This window comes from Orcinus orca, chromosome 7 (assembly GCF_937001465.1).
Source record: "Orcinus orca chromosome 7, mOrcOrc1.1, whole genome shotgun sequence".
Lineage (NCBI taxonomy): Eukaryota > Metazoa > Chordata > Mammalia > Artiodactyla > Delphinidae > Orcinus > Orcinus orca.
In genome coordinates, this window is record NC_064565.1 from 108130321 (window position 1) to 108154482 (window position 24162).

Sequence of the window (24162 nt, forward strand, 5' to 3'; positions counted from 1 at the left end):
TCTCTTCAATATTAGTGCAATACCTACTGCAATGTCCTCAGTAGAGAGGGACCAGAGGTGGTGGGAACAACTCACCTGGGTGAAAGTGATTAGGAGGTTCATTGTAATAAATACACCCAACTAGAAGACACTCTGCTTTTTAGTATTACTGTATGCGGGTAATTCTACTAATATCATTGATAATACACTTTTCCCCATCAGTCAAGATTCTTCTCACTACTCCTCTGTCTTTGGTATTGCACTGTGTAACAGTTAACTTGGAAAGGTTATTGAGTGGTGAAAGAAAGGTTATTGAGTGGTGAAAGGTTATTGAGTGGTGAAAGAAAAATGCAAAATATGTATATCATATTATTCTATTAAAAAAATAGTGATCAAAATCCTATATCTGTATGCATATTTGTATGAGTGTATATCACATACATAATGCATACACGTATATATGACTAAAATGATTATCTGAGCATGAGAAAAAAGAGAGAATTCTAATTTCTAGATTGTTAACATGGTGGAGGAGAGGGAGGAGGAAGAAAGAATATTAGCAAAAATATACTTCATTAAAACTGTATGGGACTTCCCTGGTGGCGCAGTGGTTAAGAGTCTGCCTGCCGATGCAGGGGATGTGGGTTCGAGCCCCGGTCCGGGAAGATCTCACATGCTGCGGAGCGGCTGGGCCCGTGAGCCGTGGCCGCTGAGCCTGCGCGTCCGGAGCCTGTGCTCCACAACAGGAGAGGCCACAACAATGAGAGGCCCACGTACCGCAAAAAAAAAAAAAAAAAAAAAAAAAGTATGTATGATTTGATCACATCTGCACATTCGTATACATATAAGGGTGGAAATGTAAAATCAGACAGAAGCAAACAGAATATAATAAATTTTAGTAATTTCAAGCTGAAAATTGGGGTCCAGATTTCAGAACTCCGTACTATGTGAAGACTTAAATATCTGAAATCCTATGTGAAAGGATGGGATAGAGATCAGGCTTGGAAGATAGTCAAGAAACACTCGTCCACCCCAAAAATCCAAGATGTACTCCATGAAGAGGTTCTTACCATTTGCTTAAATTGCAAGTTGAGAGAACTGATTCATTTAGTACATACAACATGAACACATAAATATAATTGTCACCCATCATTCCATTGTAAATTTTATTGAGAATGAAGACTAACTTTTAAAATATTTTCTTTAGAATGAACATAATCAAATGGTTAACAGAGACCTGCAATAATTTTGAGTATATAATTTCCTGTTGGCTTGTTTGTTTAGTTATCCAGAAAATTGGGACGCAAGCCTTAAATTTTTATTATAAGTTTTATAAACACAAAAACTAAGCCTCACCTAGTTCTAAGAAAGCAGAGCTAGGTGGAGGATCGGGGATGACGGTTTGTACCTGACACAAAACAAACATTTTAGTTGTATCTAATCAGAAACTGGTTTTGTTTTTAGTTCCAGTGTCAAATCCAGCAGTCTGCATTAAGGAATCTGTACAGAGGCACAATAGATTAGTCGTTAGTCTCCATTAGTCATTCAAGCTGCTTTGTCCATGTCACTGTGACCTTGCAGAGAACACAGTATCCTTAGAGACTTTAAAATCATGTTCTAGGTGAACCTCACCTCATAAAGTACATTAAGGCTATAATTCTGCCCTGTGTAAAAAGACTATGAATTTACTAAAAGATATAAAAATGTTTTTGTTTTTTTTTAATCTAGAGTAAGTACATGTTAGGATTTGGGAACTCTTGCTTGTATCAAAGTCACTAGATTTATAGCATCAATAACTTACTACAAATAAATAGAAACAGTTCAGTATTTTCTAAATAGTCCTTTTAATTTTAGGCAGAAAGACAATGTGGAGAAGTAAACAGTGTTGACAAGCAAGATGCTTCACTTCCAGGTCTACCTTAGTCAGGTAGTATTGACTTCTTTCTAACAAAGAATAAACATATTTTTCATAAAGAGCTTCACTTTCAATCTCTGCATTCAAGGGAATTGCTATGAAAAAGGTTATTGTCTTTATCTCATTACAAATAAATATTGAGTTGGATAAACATTTCGTTCCAAGTTTTGGATGCTTGCTGGTAATAGATTAATGAACAAAACAGAAACCTGTTCTCAAGACATTTGCAGATTCAAGTAGAATGCCATGTGAGAGGTACCCTAATTTTGCTAGTACAAGGAAACTTGTAAGCATAGAAAATTATAAATATCATAATTTTGGTTAGTTTATATACTTTTGTATTAGGAGTTTCCAGGTTAGGATTATGGCCACGCATTGCTCTAATTAAATACTTAAAGTTCATGCTTAGGGATCACTTACAAGGTTTTTGAGATCATCAAACTACCAAATCCATACAAGTGAGACAAGATGGAGATTATGTTTTTACTCCAAATCCTACACCTTAAGCAGAATTACATCAAGGTCAAGCTTACTTTCAAAGAAATTAAACATATTTCTCAGACATGGAAATTTGATTAGGAATTTAGATCTGTTCACCTTGGAATAGTGCTTGCCACTTTGGAGTCTATTTTCTTGTATGGGTATGAAAATGGATCATTCAACCCAAGCCAACACTCTGACCAGGTGCCTTTCTCTCCAATGCTCTGAAATTAGATGATGAAGAATAAAGGCAATTAAATATTTCCACAGATTGTAGGCAAATAACCTGGAATTAGCTATGACTGTTTGACAGAAAATTTTGGCTTTTAGTTTTTCTTAGCAAACTGCTCATGAAAATATTGAAGTTGCTGATTTGAGATACATTTAGTTCATTTTTGTTTCATCTTTTTTAAAATTCAGTACTTATTGTATGAGTTTAAAGGGCAAAAGGCCAACAAGACTTATTTTTAATTTTCACACACATTTCCCTTAATAGCTACATTACCAATCTCTACCTGGATATTTTAGTTAGATAAATATATAGAAAAAAAATAAGATAGGCCTAAAAGAGCCTTTGGAAACACCAATTTTTAAAGTTGAAATGTAATGCTTGGGTATATTTGCAAAACAAAATAATACTCTGTTTTCTTTTTTTATTCCCCTGTATTGGCAAGCGGACTCTCAACCACTGCACCACCAGGGAAGCTCTCTGTTCTCTTTGATACTTCAACATTTTAACTTGTAGCAGATACCTGTAAATTTAAGCACTGACCCTAAATAAAATGCAAAATTTAAAAAAATTTAGTCAGATAAAAATTTATTCAGACAAATGAATTCTAATAATCTTTTGGGAAATAATTAAATATGATTTGCTTCCTTCCTGTTCAGCTAAACACAGATTACTTAGTCATAGCAATTAATAGTTATGCAGGTTTTGTACATGTTGAGAACTCTTTTAAGCTTTTTGCATGAATTATTTCATGTAAGTCCCATAACAACCCTACGTTGTGTGCATTTATATTAATTAAAAGAAAACTGACTGCTATAACAGAGAAGCCCCATAATTTCAGTCCTTTTATTAAAGAATCTATTTTTTCACAGTCATAAAATCTAATTAGTCATAATTTGGTGCAGGGAATTGTCAGATACCAATACCCATAGATGCTTAAGCCCCTTATATAAAACGGCACAGTATTTGCATATAACCTATGCACGTCCTCCTGTACGTACCCTTTAAATCATTTCTAAATTACTTATAATAGTTAATACAATGTAAATTCTATGTAAATAATTGCTGGTACACAGCAAATTCAAGTTTGCTTTTTGGAACATTTTTGAAAATTTTTTTCCAAATACTTTTGATTTGTAGTTGGTTGAATTTGAGGAACACACAAATATTGTCCTCTCTTCACTGACAGTTTGAATCTTTACCTAAACAACTCAGGAATGAAGGAAAAAAATGGATGAAATTGATTCTTCTCAGAATTGAAGACCTTAAGAAATGATGCATTATTTTTGGCTACCTAGATCTTGGGTGAGATCCAAGTTCTTTTCCTCCTTGAGACGCAATGGATTTTTAGCTATTCCTTTGATTCTGTGAGTCTTCTCCATATCTTTCCAATAAGTTCCCTTTTTTTTGAATAATTTGACTAGACTTTCAGTTGAGTTCAATTTTTAAAAGTAGATATAAAGTAGTATATATCACCAAGGTATTTCTTATTACAGCTTTAGTCTCAAAACGACTTAAACTGTTAAGATTTTTAAGTCAATTTGATCACCCAGCAAATAAAGAGAGCTAAAGCTGTCCTTTTATCGAAAAACAAACAAGTACGTCTCTTTTTGTGCCTAGCGCAGCTGTGGCTTGCAGTTCCAAGCATCTGAAGCATGTATCAGCTCTGGTAGACTAGAAGCTGTTAACTGACCAGTGTGTTTTCTCCTCATCCATTTACTGGTTCCCACAAACAGAGAATGTCTCCTTATCAGTTTCCTAAGGAGCATACGAAGTATACGCTGACAGGAATTGAACTACAGAAGATCTCATGCAGCAGTCCATTAAGATTGATGACAAGGTCTGAAATGATACACCGTACAGTTGCTGGATTTATGGATGTCATCAATATTGACAAGACTGGAGAGAATTCTGGTCTGATCTATGACACCAAGGTTTACTTTGCTGTTCATCGTATTGCACCTGAGGATAGGCCAAGTACAAGTTGTACAACGTGAGAAGGAACTTTATGGGCACAAAAGGAATCGCACATCTGGTGACTCATGATGTTCACACCATCTGCTACCCTGATCCCCTCAGCAAGATGAATGACATCATTCAGATTGATTTGGAGACTGGCAAGATTACTGATTTCATCAAGTTTGACACTGTGTAAAGTGACTGGAGGTGCTAACTTGGGAAGAATTGGTGTGACATCCTGGTTCTTTTGATGTGGTTCATGTCAAAGATGCCAATGGCAGCAGCTTTGTCACCCAGCTCTCCAACGTTTTTCTTATTGGCAAAGGCAACAAACCATGGATTTCTCTTCCCCAAGGAAAAGGTATTCACCTCACCATTGCCAAAGAGAGAGAAAAGAGACTGATGGCCAAGCAGAGCTTGAGGTAGCATGATTGGTAGAGTCTTTGTAATTAATTAACGACAATACAGCATGATATATTTTTTAAAGTATGTCCAATTAGAGTAACATCTGGCTGTCGTTCAAAGTGACTCTTTTATCAGTCTCAGTGACCCAGTTGCCAATGACAGAGAGAGAGAGAGAGAGAGAGAGAAGAAATGAATATATTCAATGACTCATTGGCAACTCCTGTTGTCTATCTATCATCTATATAGTGAATTTAATTTTTTTCTGATGGCAAACTGATTCTAAATTTCATTGAGCTTTCAAAGCCTTAAACTTCATAAGATAATCTTGTTAAATACAAATATTCTGAGCTACAAAAAGGAACATTCTTAGGAGGTCTTGGAGGCAGAATGTAAGCAGATTCTTGTAAATGCAAAATCCCTAGGTCTTGTGTTCTATCTTTAAAAACTATATAGATTTTTGTATTCAGCTCTATGGAATATTCATTTTTTGTTGTTGTTTTTGTTATTTCTACATGACTTTGGACAATGTTCATGCTCTGATACACATATATCATTTATCCTACGGTGTTGAATAGCCTTAGGACACTACCATTTTCCCTTAAGGGCACTAATGATATGTTTGTGAAGCAATCCACAATGTTGCCACAGATAATAATTTTTAAGTTCTCACCTTTAGGGATAGATCATTACCTTTATCACATTGTCATCATCAGTTGTATGTGTATTCATGTATCATACTGGAAGCCCTGGGCTAAAAATATATACTGATTTGAAAGGAAGAAATAAAACTGCCTTTATTCATCAAGAACAAAATTGTACATGTAGAAAACCTCAAAGAATCTACAAAGATACTCATTGAGTTAATAAGTGGGTATAGCGAAGTTTCAGGATAAAGGACACTATACAAAAGCCCATTGCTTTCCTGTATACAAGCATTGAACAAAAGAAATTTTAAATTTTAAAAATACCATTTACAATAATGCCAAAAATGAAATACTTAGGAATAAATCTGTCAAAACTTGGGTGTGATATATTTTCAGAAAACTACAAAACACTGATGAGAGCAATAATAAAGGACTGTCTATAAATAGAGAAATATTCCATGTTCATGAATTGGAAGGCTCAATTATTAAGATGTCAATTTTCCCCCCGATCTATAAAATAATTACAATTTCAATCAAACTCCCTGCAAGCTATTTTGTAGATATCAACACACTGATTCTGAAAATTATATGGAAGAGCAAATGACTTGGAATAACAAACACAGTATTGAAAAAGAAGAACAAAGTTGGAGAAGTTACACTACTCACTTTAAAGACATATTATAAAAATAATAAAGTGGTATTGGTAAAACAGTAGACACTTAAAACCCAACAAAGATAGTCAAATCATTTTTGACAAAGGTGCAGAGGCAATTCAATGAAGAAAGTGTAGTATTTTCATCAACTTGTGCTGGAACTATTACAGGTCCATATGTCAAAAAAAAGATAAAAGGAAAGAAGAAAAAGAACTCAGACACAGCTCTTGCACATTATAGAAAAATTAACTGAAAATGGATCACAGACATAAATGTAAAAACTATAATTTTTAGAAGAAAACATAAGATAAAATCTAGATGTCCCTGTGTTTGGTGATGAGTTGTTACATACAACACAACATAAGCATCCATGAAATAAAAATAATTAATAATTTGTATTTTATGAAATTTATTAAATTAAATTAAAATTTCACATCTGTGAAAAACACTGTTATGAGAATGAGAAGATAAGTAGCACAACCTAGGAAAAAATTTTAGCAAAATATATACCTGAACAAGGACTTGTAACCAAAATATATAAAGAACCCTTAAACTCAACAGTAAGAAAACACACAACCCAATCTAAAAAATGGGCAAAATGAGCAAAGTATCTGAACAGACACTTCACTAAGAAGATACACAGATTAGAAGCATATGAAAAAAAAATGCTCAATATCATTTGTCATTAGGGAAATGCAAATTAGAAACAATGAGATACAAGTTTTGGAATGGCTTAAATCCAAAACTTGACAATAGAACTTACTTGCAAGGTTGCAGAGCAACAGGAACTTTCATTCATTTCTGGTAGAATGTAAAATAGCACAGTCACCTTGGCAGAGAGTTTGACAGTTTCACCATATGATACAGCAATTGTGATCATACATATTTACCCAACTGATTTAAAAACTTATGCACATACAAAATCCCACACACAAATATTTATAGCTCTTTTATTCAAAATGCCTTTCAATAAGTGAATGGATAAACAAACTGTGATATATCATACAGTGGAATATTATTCACAATAAAAAGAAGTGAGGTATCAAGCCACACAAAAATATGGATGAATCTTAAAGCATATTGCTAAGCTAAAGAAATCAGTCTGAAAAGACTGTTTACTGTATGACTCCATTTATATGACATTCTGGAAAATATAAAAGTATAGAAACAACAAAAATATCAGTGGTTGCCAGGGATTTGGGAAGGAGAAAGAGTTTAACAAGAAAAGCATGTGGGTCTTTTTAGTGCATTGAAAGTATTCTGTATGATAGCATAATTATGGGCATAACACACAAGGTATTTGTCAAAACACACAGGACTTTACAGCAAAAATAGTGAACCTTAATATATGACACGTTGCAGTGCCAAAAAGTGTGAGGTGCTTAAGAAAAAAAAAAATGAATAAAGATATGTCAAAGGGACACAGGAGCCAATGGAAAGAGCTCCCAATGATCAAAGCTGGAGCAATTTTAGTAACAGAATAAATAGGGTTGGATTATAGCCAAAGTAAAAATAAATAACCATGAATCTAGATTGATTATTTAACTTTAAGAGGAAAATAAATTAATCAGAAAGAATAAATAAATCTCCCCGGCAGAAGAATTCTAAATAATTTGTGCAGATACTCTGCCCTCAAGGAGGCTTCCTCAATTACTCCCCACTCCTTAAGTATGGACTTTACCTAATGACTTTCTTCCAAAGAGTACAGTATTGAAAGGGGATAAAATAATAATTTTATAATGGAGAAAACTGACAAACTACCTCAGACAGGAGATAAAGTTTAACTCAACAGTGATAAATCAAGTTAATAGTATGTATCCTTGATATTACAAGATGAAAAGGGCACTTAATCTTTGTGGTCTTATTCCTCAAAACACTGCAGCCTAAACAATGGCAGACCAATCCCAACCAAGGAACATTCTATAAAATATCTGATCAGTATTCCTCAAAAATTGTCAAGGTCATCAAAAACAAGGAAAGTCCTAGAAATTGTCACAATGAAGGAAAGCATAAGGAAACATGATCATAATCATGATCATGATGACTAAATGTAATGTGATATCCTGGATAGGATTCTGTAACAGAAAAAGGCCATAAGGTAAACACTAGTGAAATCTGAATAAAGTATGAACTTTAGTGAATAATAATGTATCAATATTGGTTCATTAATCGTGACCAATTTCTAATATTGATAATAGGAAAAACTAGGTGTGGGGTACGTGGGAACTCTGTACTATCTTTGCAAGTTTTACATAAATCTAAACCTACTCTAAAAATTTTACTTGAAAAAACTTACATACTTTTCCAATAAACCTTAAATATGTAAGGCTAAAAAGAAGTGCTGCTGGGTCTTGTGGGTGGCTGGAGTATTATTAGCATCACACGTGTTTACACAATAATTAACAATCTCATCTTTTTTATCTTTCCACTGTATATCCCTATTTTTCCATCAACATGTGACTTAGGACTCCCTGTTCTTTCAATCAACCCACTTGCTTATGCAAACTTTGCTATCACCTTCAACTTGTAGTTATTATTAATGGAAAAGTAAGCAAATGCTTGAGCCAAGGATTTCTAGGAGGAATGGAGAGAAAAATAGAAGAATAAAAAGAAAAGAAATCTGTAAATGTGAAGATACCAAAGTGTAATGAATTTCCTAGATAATCGATTTCCTAGTAGTAATATTTCCCAAGTGGTAAAATTTGGAAGTTAAATCTATAACAGTTAAATTTTACTGTTAAATATTATTTTTAAAATGATTTAAAAATATTATTATCAACTTTGTTAGACTAGTACGCTGAAACTGTTTTCAACTCTGGGTCTCATTATCCATGCTGTGAGATCCCATATTGGTGAAATGATTCTTCATCAGAACAGTCCTGATTTGATATTTTAGAAAAAGACCATTTTATGTTGGCAGTAATCTAAGATGGATTCACTACAACAAAGTGCATTGTGTACCATGATTAGGTCTAATTTCTAAACTTTAATAATATATTTATAGATCAGAAGTGATATGATAAAATTCTCTAAAGATAGTAACTATACTTTAGTCAGTCTGGTTGTTTTAGTCTTCTTAATACAATGAAGGCCAAGGTCAAGAAAACATCACTCTCAGTGTGAAACCAATAAAAATAAATAGCAAATGGTTAAGATTCACTGTCTGCGGGAAGTATTCCTTTTATGAAGTGTGTGTATATTTGTTGCTAAGGAGATGGGGGACAACCAAGTCCAATCTTCACAATGAGAGTACATCATTCAAAATAACATGAAACAAAGAAAGGTACAACCTAATCAACTCAATTGTCACAGCACAGGTTAGAGTTAGGAGGTATGGATTGTTTTGGACCATATAGAATCAATGATATTTGGCAAAAAAAAAAGAATTTTTTTGTGTTTCAACCTAAAGTATTCAAGCTTTAGGAGTCGTGGGGGACAAAAGAACAAGAACATTATTACTAATTTTCTTAGGAAAGCAGATACTCTGCTTTTTGCTGACTATAACTATTTTCCTAGCAATATCCCTGGGTGGGAGAAGACTACATTAGGACACCATACAACCTATAGGAGCTGTTCTTGCAGAAAAGTTCATTTCCTTTGTAACTTGGTGCTTTGTGATAATATTTGGATCTATAATTTGGCTTCCTCACTGAACTTGCCCATCAACAATGGCTTGAGAAGCTACCACCTCTGGTTTTTAAACTAGAAGTGACTGCTATGTTAAAATGCTAACTTGAAATCCTGGACTATTAACAAGTCACTTGAGAATTTTTTTATATGGGTCAATGCCTCTGAAGCTAATCAATTATATACACATATTGAGCAGCTATGTTTTCAAAGAACTGTATTGGCTATAAAGAGTGAAAAGATGTAGACTTGCAAAACCCAAAGGCCTCATAATCCAGATAGGGAGATTAATATATACAAAATTAATTTTAGTACAAGTTCAAGGGTTATGGGAACTTAGAAGAGAAGGTGATTTATTCTGAATGTTAGAATTGGAGACAATTTCCCAGAAAAAAATGAGAGTTGATCTGGGTTTTAGACAGAGATTTAACACAAAGAATATTGATAATGGAATTGGTAAACTAGAGTCTGCATCTCAGTGACAAGAAAGTGCATGATGTGTTTGGGGGAAGGGTGTATTTTTGGTGTGAGGATATCGTATGACATATGATCAGAGGATATAAAGGTGGATTTTTCGATAAAATGTCTTAAATACCTTGCTTACCATTTCTGTAGATCTACTGATTTACCACCTTTTCTGCCTCCGAAAAACAAAACAAAACAAAACAAAACATGGGTAACGTTCTCCCAAGAATATTATTTCTCGTTATTGACAATGATTTTCCCTGTGGGAAATAGAAATACTCTGATGGGGGAGGTAAATTATAACTCGTGATTGAAAAGTTCTTAGTGTGTCCTGCCAAGTCCACCAGCAGCACTCCTATAAAACACATCAAAGTTAGGTGTACTAATTGTGCTGAAGCAATAGAGAGCACATCCCAGAGGAAAACTGCGAGTAACTACGTAGGAGGATTAAGGAGGGATTTTTTTATGGGACTTAATGTTTGTGTTTGGTGAGTTTAAGGAGGAATTAGCATAGTCAGGGTCAATAGTGAATTAGACATGGTCCAGTAGCAGAGGCTACTTTGTGACTGGGTATCTTCCTAAATGTATCCCTGAACTGGAAAGATCAAAGTTGGACTAAAGTTGTAGCTGGAAAGGAGCAGTAATCACTCATGTTGTTCAGAAGAGTGGAATGTTTTGTCATGTTTGTGGTGCTCACATAGCCTTGTTGACATCCTGGTTTGAGCATTGTTTCTGATGGGAATATGCAGTCTGGTTTTCATCGATGCCTATCCTACTCTTACTGATTGTCAGCAAGAGGCTGATTTTCACTTTTCAGTTCATCCTGCCCCATCCACCAGTATTCTTCATTCTTGGTTGAATATCTGCTGAGGACACATCAAAGTAGTTTGTTGGTGGTTGAGGTGAGTATTTTTTGAGACTGATATATCTAGATCATTGTAAAATAATAACTATGATTACTCTGTAAAAAATCTTGGAAATAGGATGCCCTGAAGACATGGTAACTAGTTAGGAGGCTTTTTCAAAATTCTAAGTAAAAATGATGGGGGTCTTGGCTTAGATAGTGAGAGTAGAAAAAATTAAAAAATAGTCAAGACACTTCCACAGTGGAATCTATGACTCACCAGCCAAATGATGTGGGCCATCCAGGAGTACATCTGAAAGAGTTTTACAGTAAGCATATTAAATACTGATACATAATTAAGAACCTATTTCAGAATACACAGGATGTTACAGGCTTTTCTGTATGCATTGTGGTAATTATACCATGATTGGAAGATGAGTAAATATAGTCTTCATCTCTTTGGAGTTCACTGTCAAAAGAGGTATGCAGATATCTAAAATATGCAATGAAAATAAATAATATAGAGGAGGATTATACAAACCTACAGACAGTGGGGACTTAGGGACCTTCTCCAAGGAGGTAACTTGGAATTTGGGACCCGAAGTATAAATAAGGGAGATGATAGAAGATGAGAAAATATCATGAAATAGAAAATGAATAGTTCATGCTACCGAGATACAAATATGAATATACTAAAGAGCTAATCATAAGTAACCAGGGATGCTAGAATAGAGTGGATAGGTGTAGCTGGGGGTTTTAGAAGCTTAGAAAAATGGGTTAGGCTATAAGTCCATGCTGAGGAAATGTACATTGTAGAAAACTGAGAACCATAAACAAGGCCAATGCAATAAGCAAAAGTGGCTTATCATACACATTAATTTGTTATCAATAAGTATTTGTTATTAATAATTATCAATAATTAAATCTAAACTGGCCATGGAAAAAACCTACAATAGTCAACTAGCTTGTAGTGTACCTTATGCAGAACCACACCTCTACTCTCCTATAGAGAATATTAGCATATTAACATATTTTAATTTAAAAGTATGTTAATTTATAATATATTAATATATAGATTTATAAAAATTTAATTTAAAATATAAATTAACATATTAAATGCTGTTCTATTTATAAAGACTTCCACTGGAACAGATTGCATCATATCATTTAAAATACAGTTCCAGTGTTAACCTTTGTTGCCAGGATTTTTTGGTTTTTTCTCACAGAAAGGTAGTTCCTTCCTTTTCAGGCTCTCTGTTTTCTGCATCATGGTAACCATGGAGCTGTGATCATTGTTCTTTGAAGCCACAATCCCCACCATAGTCTCAGGAACACTGGAGGAAGATAGTTTCATTTTCTTTAAACAGTCCTGAAAAGTACACTCTCTGTATGCATATCAGAGCATTCCCTGCCATCACAGTTCTGTGTTCCTTCCATTTTGATTTTCTGAAAAGCTTCTTGTCAGAATCTCAGCAAATACACAGGTGATAAATAAACTCCCTACCTCTTGGTGTGCTACATGTAGAGCTGAAGGATAATTCCCCCATGGTGTTTTAAAATCCCAACTAAAAGGCTAACAAGTCACAAAGGTTTGGTAGTACTCACTGTCCCAAAATGGTGACAGATAAGGGCAAATCAAGTCAAATTCAGATGCAGTGCTCAGCTGGAAGAATTGCCAATGGCACCTGGCATCCACTTAGGAAGGTCATAATGTTCAGAATATTCCAACGAACAGAGCTCAAGCAGACTTCCATTATTTCACTCTGTGGTGAAGCCATTCTGGAGCCTAGTATAGTCAGTTTCAGTGACTTGTTCTGTGGCATTTTAAACATCTCTGTTTCTTCCCCTTTCCTTCCCATAGCCCTCCTTCTACACCCCTCTTGGGCATCTCTACTACCCTACTGATTCCTGAAACTACACTCTGCCTTTCAGAGTTAATTAGTTAGGATGCCCTCCACCACCATTTTCTTAATCTCCCTCATTCCCATCCTCAGAACCTCCTTTATTTCAGCCACTGGTATTGTAAAAAGAAACTTCTTTTCTAGTTTGTTTTCTTTTTTAAGTTTCCTGATTAACAACTTTTATTATTTACTTTATTACTTGTTATGGATTCATCTGGAAGACTTTTCTACCAAATTTCATTTTAATCTGACAATGACTTTGCTTTATATCTCACCTTATATACATTTTATGAATGCATGTGTGTTTATACCTATATATAGTATTATTGTGTATTAATATAAGTACGTAGTTGTATGTATGAAGTTAGCTCTACTTATTCACTGATTCCTCCTCCAAACATTTCAACATCATTGATTTCAAAGTCAGATATAAATTTGAAACGGCTGTGCAAAGTATGTATTGGTATGTCATTGTGTACTGTTTGACTACCAGGAGATTCATCCCTAACATTGTGATAATCTAATAATAATTAAAATTCATGAAAAATGCCTAGTATAGTGTCTTGCCTGTAGAAGTTCTCAGTAAACATTTGTCCCCTTTCTACCATCTTAAACACCCTCCCACACACACACAGAAAAAGAGAAAGAGAAGAAATGACTCATCTTAGAATTAAATAGGTTTTTAGAACAAAGATGAAAAGGCAAAAAAAAATGATCATATTTTCAAGAATAAGATATAGAGCAAATTTAGGCAAGCAGTGATGGCGCTACTAAAAAGAAAACATCAAGATTAATTTGTATTTCTGTTGTCCTCCATCAAACAGTTCATTAAGAATTAACTGCACAGTCTCAACACACATCACCTCAATTATCCCTTTCAGGTCCAGTGAATTTTCCTTTGACCCCTGCTGTAGCCACACTCTGGGTCTTCTTTGTATTTCCTCAAGCTTTCCAGGTATATTCTTGCCTCAGGAATTTGCATTGTTTACTTCTCTAATTGAATGCCCCTCCCCATGTAGTAGACTAACATAATCCTTTACCTGCTTCAGATCTTTGTTCCAATGTTACCTTCTCAGCTAGGCTTTTCTTGAATGCACTAAAATTACAAGGCACTTCCCAACTGTTACCACTCTTGGAAACCTTCATCATGGGAAATCTTTTTCCATAATTCTTATTGCATTCTGAAAAACTACTTATCTGTTTGTCTATTTTCTCTTCCCAACCCCAACTAGAATGTCAGTTCCATGGGTTTAGTGCATCCACAAAATATTGAAGAAATAAATGAATAAACAGTAGTTACATATAAAAGAATACTAAATCGTTGAACAGTAAAAGCCTGAGAAGTTATAGGTTTGGAAGATGTTTATCAATTTAACTCAGGAAATCACTCAGTGTCCATTTTTTCCCACAGTGGGAGTTAGATACTGGAGATTATTTCCTCTGCCAAAATGGATAGATTCACTTTCAAGCCTGAAATGATTGTCCTTCACTTTCTCTCTTATGGTGACCAACTAACTCATCCCAGTTTGACAGGGAGTTTCACGATTTTAGCATGGAAAGTCCTTCATCTAATCTAGTATCTCACTAAATCCATCAGTTCCAGGTATACTGGGTTGGTTAGTTGCCAGACATCCAACCCAGAACAAAAGTCTATCAATATTGCCTGGCAAACATCTCTTAAATCTGTACACCTTTGTCCATCTCACTGCTTCTATCCTACTTCTATCTGCTGCCACATCTAACTTTCAGCCTTAAATAACCTCTTAACTGTTCTAAGCAGAGCTATCCTGAATGTCCTCTATTTTATTTCCACTGCCCCATCTAAAACTCTATCCCATCATACTACTTCCCCTGCTTATAACTCTTTAATGATCTACTACTGCTCTTAGAACTATAATAGAATTTAATATGCCTAGTATGAGCCAGTCTCTAACTTCTCCACCAGCCTCATTCTGTACCAGTCTTTACACTTCACCTAAACAGGGCTTTTCTAAAATCTGAATCTTTTCATGTTCCCTTCCACCACAAGGCCTTAGTACATGCAATGCCCTGTGTGTGGAATGTTATTTTCTCTCTGCTTAGCCTAACCCTCCTTCTCATTTTTCAGACCTACTTCAAATATCCCTAGCTCAGGGAAATATGGCAGACTTACCTGACTTGGTCAGGTTATCCAAATATATTTAAAACCATGTATTTTTTTTTCTTTTCTAGTAGCTATTGTCACAGTCACAATTTATCTACTTGTGTGTAATTATTTGTCTAACGTTGGTCAGCCTCACTAGTTTATAAGCTCTACTTTTGAACCTGTACACCTTTATTCATCTCCTCCCTTGGCATATAATCAGTTCTTAAAAAGTATTCTTGAATGAATAAATAAATTAAGAGAGCAAGAACACCAAAGCAATTTGAACAAAATGCAAAGCCCCATAATAATGTCAATAGACAAAATAGATATAAGTCAGTAGCCTCAGGCATTTAGGAGAAGGTATATTGGCAAAAGTAACATATCTCAACAAGACAATTGATACAGACTAAATCATCGTGAATAATTAATGGGTAAAGAATGATAATTATTTACAATTAACAAAATTATCTGCTGTTTGGAATATAAGCTAGACAATGAAGAGAGAGAAAGAGAGAAACAGAGACAGAGAGGGACAGAGAGATTGAGAGTTTTCACTTTTCTGGATAATAGATTACAGACTATTTTCTTACCCACATCTTATTAACAAATTCACCAGTTCAAAAATGAAAGTAATTTAAAATGACACACAGCTTTGTTTAATCCCTCCTCTTGAGTGCGGGTGAGATATATGACTTGATTCTAACCAATAGATCATAGCAAATGTAAAGAGATTTTGCTGATTTAATTAAGACTGACAATTAAAGTCAATTGACTAGTCAGTTGACTCTTGGTTAAGCAACAGGGAGATTACCTTGGGTGGGTCTGACCTAATCAGCGAGTCCAATAAAAGAAGATTTGGAGGTTGGATATGGAAGAAGTCAGAGATTCTCCTGCTAATCCATATGAACTACCTATGGAGAATGACAGGCAACAGCAGGTGTCCTTTAGCTGCTGAGAACCTCAATCCTACAACCGCAAAGAATTAACTAATCAGCATATGAATTCACTGAACTCTATGAAATTGCCATTGTTTTGTGTGAAACAAATGGTTCAATACCAGAAATTTCATATGGTTCAACCTATATATACAATGTATTCCAGGTAATGTGACTGGTGATCTGCATTAGCATTTTTATCTGCATAATAAATTACAACAAACTTAATGGCTTAACCTAGCACTTATTTCTTGTCTCACTCTTTCTGTAGGTCAGAAACAAAGCACAGCCTAGATGGGTTCTCTGCTCAGGGTCTTACAGGCTGAAATCAAGATATTGAGGGTCCTGAATTCCTCATCTGGATCTCAGGGTTCTCTTCCACCTCCCGTGAATCTATGTATGATTACTAACCCAGCAATTTTGGTTTTTTTTAAGTATTAAGCAACTTTTATAGAATTTGGTATTATTGAAACATCTAATCATCCATTAGGTATTAACTCAAAGATCCATGTTAGATGGATACATGAATTGAAGGGACTTTATCTGATTATAATCGATGAGATATTATTTAGGCTACATAGGCAAGGTAAATAGTATCCATTAATGAAAGATGCCTTAAGACATATTTCAGTAAGAATGAACTATTTGTCATTTATTGACATTGGATATTGGGAAAACTAATTGGATAATTTCATAAAGTATCTGAATTTCTCTTCAGTATTATCTGAAAGACATTCTGACACATAAATCTTGATAATTTAACTTCTCTCTATGCAAAAATTCAAATTTACAATATTTTGGGCTTCCCTGGTGGCGCAGTGGTTGAGAGTCTGCCTGCCGACGCAGGAGACAGGGGTTCGTGTCCCAGTCTGGGAAGATCCCACATGCCGTGGAGTGGCTGGGCCCGTGAGCCATGGTCGCTGAGCCTGCATGTCCGGAGCCTGTGTTCCGCAATGGGAGAGGACACAACAGTAAGAGGCCTGTGTACCGCCAAAAAAAAAAAAAAAAAAAATTTACAATATTTTACTTAGAGCTAAAAAACTGAGTTGAAGACTACCTACCAAGTGTCATGTGCTTCACTGATTCTTTACACAGAGGCAATGTATTTCTGTATAAACTTATATGCTAACCTGAAGTACGTGTGAATAGGGAATATATAAGTAAAAGATGTCTTAGTGATTGCTTAAACATCTGGCAGAAAAATACCAATAATTATGTTGTTTCAAGTTAATTTACTTTTTTGAAATATTCCTTGGCATTATATATGAAACATGTAAAAAGAAACTGATTGCTTTGTAAGGGTAGCTATATCTCAACCATAGAAGTAATTTAGTTTTGATTTCCTTTTAGGTGAGTATTTAGAAAGATATGCAAATGTAAAACAAATTTACTTTTTTTTAAAAAAGCACAGTAAAATATTATGAAAAAATAGGGATCATTAGTTTTATGAGGAAGCATAAAATTTTCTCTTGTTCCAGAAAGACATGATTCACCATTATTCCCTTTCATTTTATTTCATTTGCCTTCTTCCCTCCCTTCCTCCCTCCCTCCCTCCCTTCCTCCCTTCCTTCCTTCCTTCCTTCTCTTCCACAGATATTTATTGAGTCTCTACTATGTGCCAGGGAGCTGGGGATATAGTGAACAAAACAGATACAATCCCTGCCCTCATGTAGGATATATTCTATCTGGGAAGACAAACATATAAATATAATGTTGGAAATAAATAATATGAACTTAAATAGGTAAGGGAGCTGGAATGATGGAGGTTGTTATTTTAGATACTAAAAGAGTTACCTGTTGGAACATTCTGGGCATGGAGTGAAGGGCACTTTGTTTTTGTCTTATTTTGTTTTGTTTTTTAATATACTGAGTACAGGAAAGGCGAGGTAACTTCTCTCTTCCCAGCTTTTCAGGCTCTCCTTTCCACCTTCTGATTAAGATAAGGAGGCTTGCATTTGCAGAGGACCAAAAGCAGTGCAGTACCACCAGTTGACATAGCTCTAGAAGTTGCTCCATGACTAGATGAGCTAGAGTAGGGCGAAACATTAGCAAGTTTCTTCATGGAGTGAGGGCAAAGGAGAGGATGCAGTCATGGTGCTAATAAGTACACCCTGCGACAGCCACAGGAGTGTTTTGTGACAAGAAATAGAGAGGAGTGCATTTGGAGAGGGCTTTGGAGGACTCGGCGTGGGGGAGGGGGGAGGTGAAAGGATCTCAAAGGCTAAATTTTCATACTTTGCACTGGAACCGGCTAGTAACAATAATCTTTTCAATCTTTGAAAATTATCACAGGTTGCTGGACCTGTTAAGCTTGAAGCCTTTAAGGGGTGCATACATAAATTCATGTTAATGGTATTTATGTAATTTCCAGGTGTCCCAGCACTAGCCGTATTTTGAAAACTTGATCAACATGGAAAGAACCCTGGATTTTAACTGTAGGAAATGTGGTTAATTTCTTGTTTTATAATTTATACACTCTGTGATCTAGGACAAGTCACAAAAACTACTCATTTTGATTTTATGGAATGAACATTTCTCTCTCTAATTTCTCTCATGACTCTTTTACTTTATTTTTTCCTTTCTATGCCTTGTTGTGTCTTATTTATTTTACTATTATTATTATTTTGGGGTAATTTTGGATTAGCTGTATTTTTTAATAAGTAGCAACTGGGGGTTTTGCTTTATGGTTGAACTTGTGTGTTTTAAACTTTTAATATGAAGTTTAATTCAAAATAGTTATATTTTAACATCACTGATATGTTTAGTCATATGTATTCATCTCATTCAATTTTTCTTTTGTTTCCTTATAATTTACTTACAGTCTTTCCTCATTTTTTTCTGTTTCTGAATCACTCAAATTCTAACTTTTGCTTTATTACTATGTTGTTCAAATTTAAGTTATCTTTTTATCCTTATATAGTGAGGATAGTATGCATGGAGTTTTTGTATACATTATTATTTGGTTGCATTCTTGTAGAAATTTCATTTCATACTAAAAAAAAGTATGTTTAGATTTTTTTTTAATTCTGCCAAAATCAAAGTATAATATTAGAAATTTTGAACTTTAATCTTTAAAGATAAGTGAGGTATATTATGTACGTATTTGGTTATTTTTAAAATGTCAGGCATGACAGTATTTGATTTAAATATGAAGGTGATTATGGTAATATAAATTTCCATTAAAAATTTGCCATCTTCTATGGTTTTTTACAATTTTTCTTTTTTTATAATGCACGGGTAATAGTATTTTTTCAATTTATTACAATTTTTCATTATCTTATAAACTATTAGATAAGTGTCCATCATTTTACCCTTAAAATGTGTCTTATTTTTCATGCCGCTTCTTAAGAATGTGCTTTATTCTTCATGTGCTTCTCAGACCTTTATTTTTAATTTATATGATCTTTTGGTAATCACTAAAAGGTAATATGAGACAAGCATTAAAGAGATGATGAACTAGGTTTAGGTTATCGTGGATATGCTTTTATCCTCTTGACAGCTCAAAGGCATGAAGACAACTTTCTGAGGTTAAAGAAATAGGTCCATTTAAAACTGGAATTGCGTTATCATTGGTGTCATAGTTGGAGTGTGACAGGCGGCTGTTAACTCTGGCAACTTGTCACATACTAGCTGTTTTGTCACTATTCAAATGTCCCACAGGCAAATTCTGAGCAAAAACAATTAAATGATAAAGAAATAGAATCACATAAAACTAACACCTAATACCAAAAGACCTTCAAATTTCAGCAATCAATAAATAAGGTGAATTCCCATGGGGAAGTGTCCATCACAAGAACAATGGAGACATTTACTTTCAGCATCTTCAAAGAACAAAATCAAATACTGTGATTCTTCAAAGCCTCTAGATTTTATTTTGACTAAATTCATAGGCTAATAAGTCTATTTTTCTTTTAAAATTTCAACAAGAATGCTACAGTACAACAAATTATTTCAAGGATGTTCCTTAAAATAAAATTCCACAAAAGAAATACCTAAGACATCATAGTCACAATTTGTAATCTCTACTCTTTGAGGATTTTATGGTTGGTACATCAAAACTCTAGGTAAAACTTCAAGACATCACACTTTCAATGGGATTCATGTTCAATACAAGTTGTATTACTTTAGAGAATATGATGACTTTTTCTAGTTCTTCCTCTTAACTTTTTGAAACTAATGGACTTAGCATTGCCTGTGGGATGATCACCAGTTGACTCCCAATTTACCTGGTTTTAAGTGAATATGCTTAGTAGTAGTAGATAAGATGGTCAAGGAACACTGGATTCCTGTCATGTATGGAAGAAATTTCTCACTTGCAATGGGCTTCAGGGGATCCTGGAATCACTCTTTGGCTCTGTGATTGGGTCAAATCGTCCTGGTAACACCTTGGTCCTTGTTAGGTTACCTCCACTTTATCAGCATTGTCAGTATTTACATAACTGGGTTCTGACTCTTGGGATGACAGTCCTAGAACAGAGTAAACCAGGTCAGGTTCTTTTAATAGAGATCCTAGAACCCAGAACAGAGTGAGTGAGTCACACAGAGAAGGAAGAAACATTAGTCTGAAACAAGGAGATAAGTCATAAGGTTAATGTTCAAGCTCTGGTATGAGATAAATCTGGGTTTGATTTCTGATTCCTTCACTATCAGCTGTCTGTGGCTATAGGCAACTGATTTAAACACTCTAGGCTGTAGCTATGTTTATCCCTGAAATGAGGAGGCTCTACCTTCTCTTAATGTCACTATGAGGATTAAATCATATGATCTTCATAAGATTATTAATAGAACTTGTGAATGCTACTTAATAAACATTCCTTATTGTTTTGGCTGTTTCTATGTTCTATTTATCATTATCATCATCATTGTCATTTTGAATTTTGTGGCTTCAAACATCATAAAATCTGCTTCAATTTTTTTTCCTCCAGGAAATATTTTCTGACCTCCTTCCCTTACCATGAAGGATCTATACCACCCTGAAGGCTATCCATATTTACCTGTGCTTGCCTTATCTTCTAAGACAGTGCCAACTCATCGAGTGTAAAGATTGGATTTCACCTGTCTACATTGCTGCTATCATACTTAGCATGATGTTTTGAATGTATTAAGAGCTAAGTATTGGTTGTGGAATTGAATTGCTACCTGGTTTGGGTATAGCCTGTTATGGAGCTTTAGTGTTTCTCCATGTATTGTTGCAAAAAACACTACTTGTAATTGGAAGTCTTTTATTACAAATTCAACATTTTTTATGAACCCATAAATGGGTCATTATGATTTAGATTTTTTGAAAAACAGGATGATCCAGCTTCCCCCCACTACATAATCTCTGAATTCCCAAATCTAATTTTCCCCTAGAGAGTTAGGAAAACTTTCCTTTTCCAATTGCAAATTGTCTTATTATGAAATTGAAAGTGAGGTTTTGGTAAAATACACTTGGAGAGGGATCATAGAGTAATTTTTTAGGTACCCTATAAGCCAAAAAAATAAATAAATAAATAACAAAATTGCTATTTGGTCTAGCCCTGATAACTCGGAAATCTATTGGATACTTAGAATGATGAAGGCTCTAGGAGCCTGTTTTTTTTTGTTTCTTTGCTCATCATCCTGTTTTCAAGGATTCAGAGGATCTAGACATGTTTTATGAGGAGTAAAACTACTCTAAATATTTAAGAGTAGCTTAATATTTAAGATGGGGGACCCATCTAGACTAATTCTGATCCCCAATTTAGAATTAAATTTGGTTAAGAAATGCCTTACACTTCTCACATGATCTCAAGTTTTCCAGAATTAAACCAAACAGGAAAAGTGAATTTTATGGAAAAATAAGAGGCAGGTAGAACACTCCTTAGGTATCTAAAGCAAACATGAGAATGGTGAAAATACCATAAAGGATTTGAATCTTCACTGACTGAAACCACAAAATAGGAAACTAGAGAATGATCCAAGTTGCAGCGGAAATGCTGTGATGGGTGACAGTTTGTCTACCACCTGGGACCCTGTTAGGGGAAGAGGTTAGCATTTGAAGGGGCTGGGCTCTGGCATCTTTTGAAATAATGGCTCAAATACAACTGAAACTATATCAGTAGATTTATTTTGTGAGTCTGAAAGGGGTGATGTATAATAATATCTATGTCATAGAATAAAGTTGTAATGCCCAGGAGAAGAGCAATTCTGGTCACCAACACTAAGAGAAGTGCTGGAAGTCCAATCCCAATTAGCTATAAACATTAATGCTCTTTTACTAAAGCCTTAATCATGACATACATTGTCCTAGATTATGGAATCATAGAATGCTATATCTGGATACCACCTAATCCAATTACTTCCTTTTTTTTAAACATAGAAGGAATTATAAATTCAGGGTAATTTGCTCAAAATATTTATTACGTATTTCAAGTTGCAAGTATGTGTGTGGTTTTTTCTGGTTTTTTAAAAATTTATTTTGGTCACACAGCACAGCTTGCTGGATCTTAGTTCCCCGACCAGGGATTGAACCGGGGCCATGGCAGCAAAAGCACAAGTCCCACAAGTTGCAAGTGTTGAAAGGCCAAAACAAGCGTAACAACAACAATGAAATGTTCTCAATAATTGGAAAACCCTAGGGGAGAACTGTCTCCATGAACAGCTTCATTCAGGAGCTCAAATAATATCACAAAGGACTTGATATCCTACGTATCTCAGATCAGTGCACTCCCCTTCCCCAGGCTGGGCTTCACTCTCAAGCTCTGAGTATGAACAAGGTGACCAGCTGCTTCTGCTTCACATCCATTGAGGTCCAAGTCTAGGAGGAAATAAATTTTCCTTTCACATTGCCATCCACTTGTGCCTCCCACAGAAGTATGGAACATTGTCTTAATTAGACCAGATGCAGGCTAAGTTCCTACTTGTGACCCCATCTTTGTTGCCAGGACAATGTGAAGCAATGATTGACTTAGATCTGATGTAGAAAGTGTATTTCACTCTTAAAAATGACGGTCAGAATTCAGGTTCCATGGGCTGAGAGTAGAGGTGGAGAGCCCCTCACAAGAAAAGAAATGAGATATTACCAGGAAAAAGCAGATACAAGCTGAGGTAGTAAAGAACTATTTTTTTAACTTTTTATTTTATATTGGAGTCTAGTTGATTAACAGTGTTGGGTTAGTTTCAGGTGTACAGCAAAGTGATTCAGTTATACATATACATGTATCTATCCTTTTTCAAATTCTTTTCCCATTTAGGTTGTCACATAATATTGAGCATAATTCCCTGTGCTATACAGTAGGTCCTTGTTGGTTATCCATTTTAAATATAGCAGTGTGACATGTACACACTACTATAGTAAAGAACTATAAAGTCAAGAATTAATCCAGACAAAGCTATCAGGGTCCTTCACTAAAATATTGCATCCCTTAAAGTCTTCATATGAAAAAACATATAATCATGTATGTGGTGGGTTGTATTTATTATACATCCATATGTGGTACTCCTCCCAGCAGGAGGAATACACTCAGATGGAACCTGGGACTTGCTTTGTGAGCAGAGACAACATGTAACAATTTTGAGCAGAAGCTTCAAGAGCCAACACAGGGTTCAACAAATTTGTTTTTCCTTCTGCCATCACAACCAGTGGTGCTTCAGCTAGGAGACGTCTCTGTTCGTCTGGTTTTCAGAAGTGAAGATGAATTGGAGCAGAGCCATAGGCAATACATAAAAGACATAGAACATGAGAAAGGAATAGATCTTTCCTGCTGTAATAGACTAAAATTTTGGGATTGTTTGTTATCACCGTATGACTTAACTTAGCCTGACTGATACAACTTCCTAAAAAGAATCACCAACCTCACTTCTCTTTTGGCATTTATAAACCAAGAAAAATCTTTTCATCTACGGCTTTTCCTAAACTTCTTGCTCCCCAGCAAAGCTAGAAAAATCATTTTAATATGATATAATATTATTTTAGTTTTTGGTAAAATTAACTGATTTAAGTTTGCTCTATGCCTAATCTGAAATGTGGCACATACTAGT

The 24162-nt window shown here is 34.8% G+C and overlaps 1 pseudogene; it reads left to right on the plus strand.

Moving 5' to 3' along the window:
• The first annotated feature begins 4342 nt into the window (after window positions 1-4342).
• Window positions 4343-4988, plus strand: LOC101278360 (40S ribosomal protein S4, X isoform-like; annotated as a pseudogene).
• The last annotated feature ends 19174 nt before the right edge of the window (window positions 4989-24162 follow it).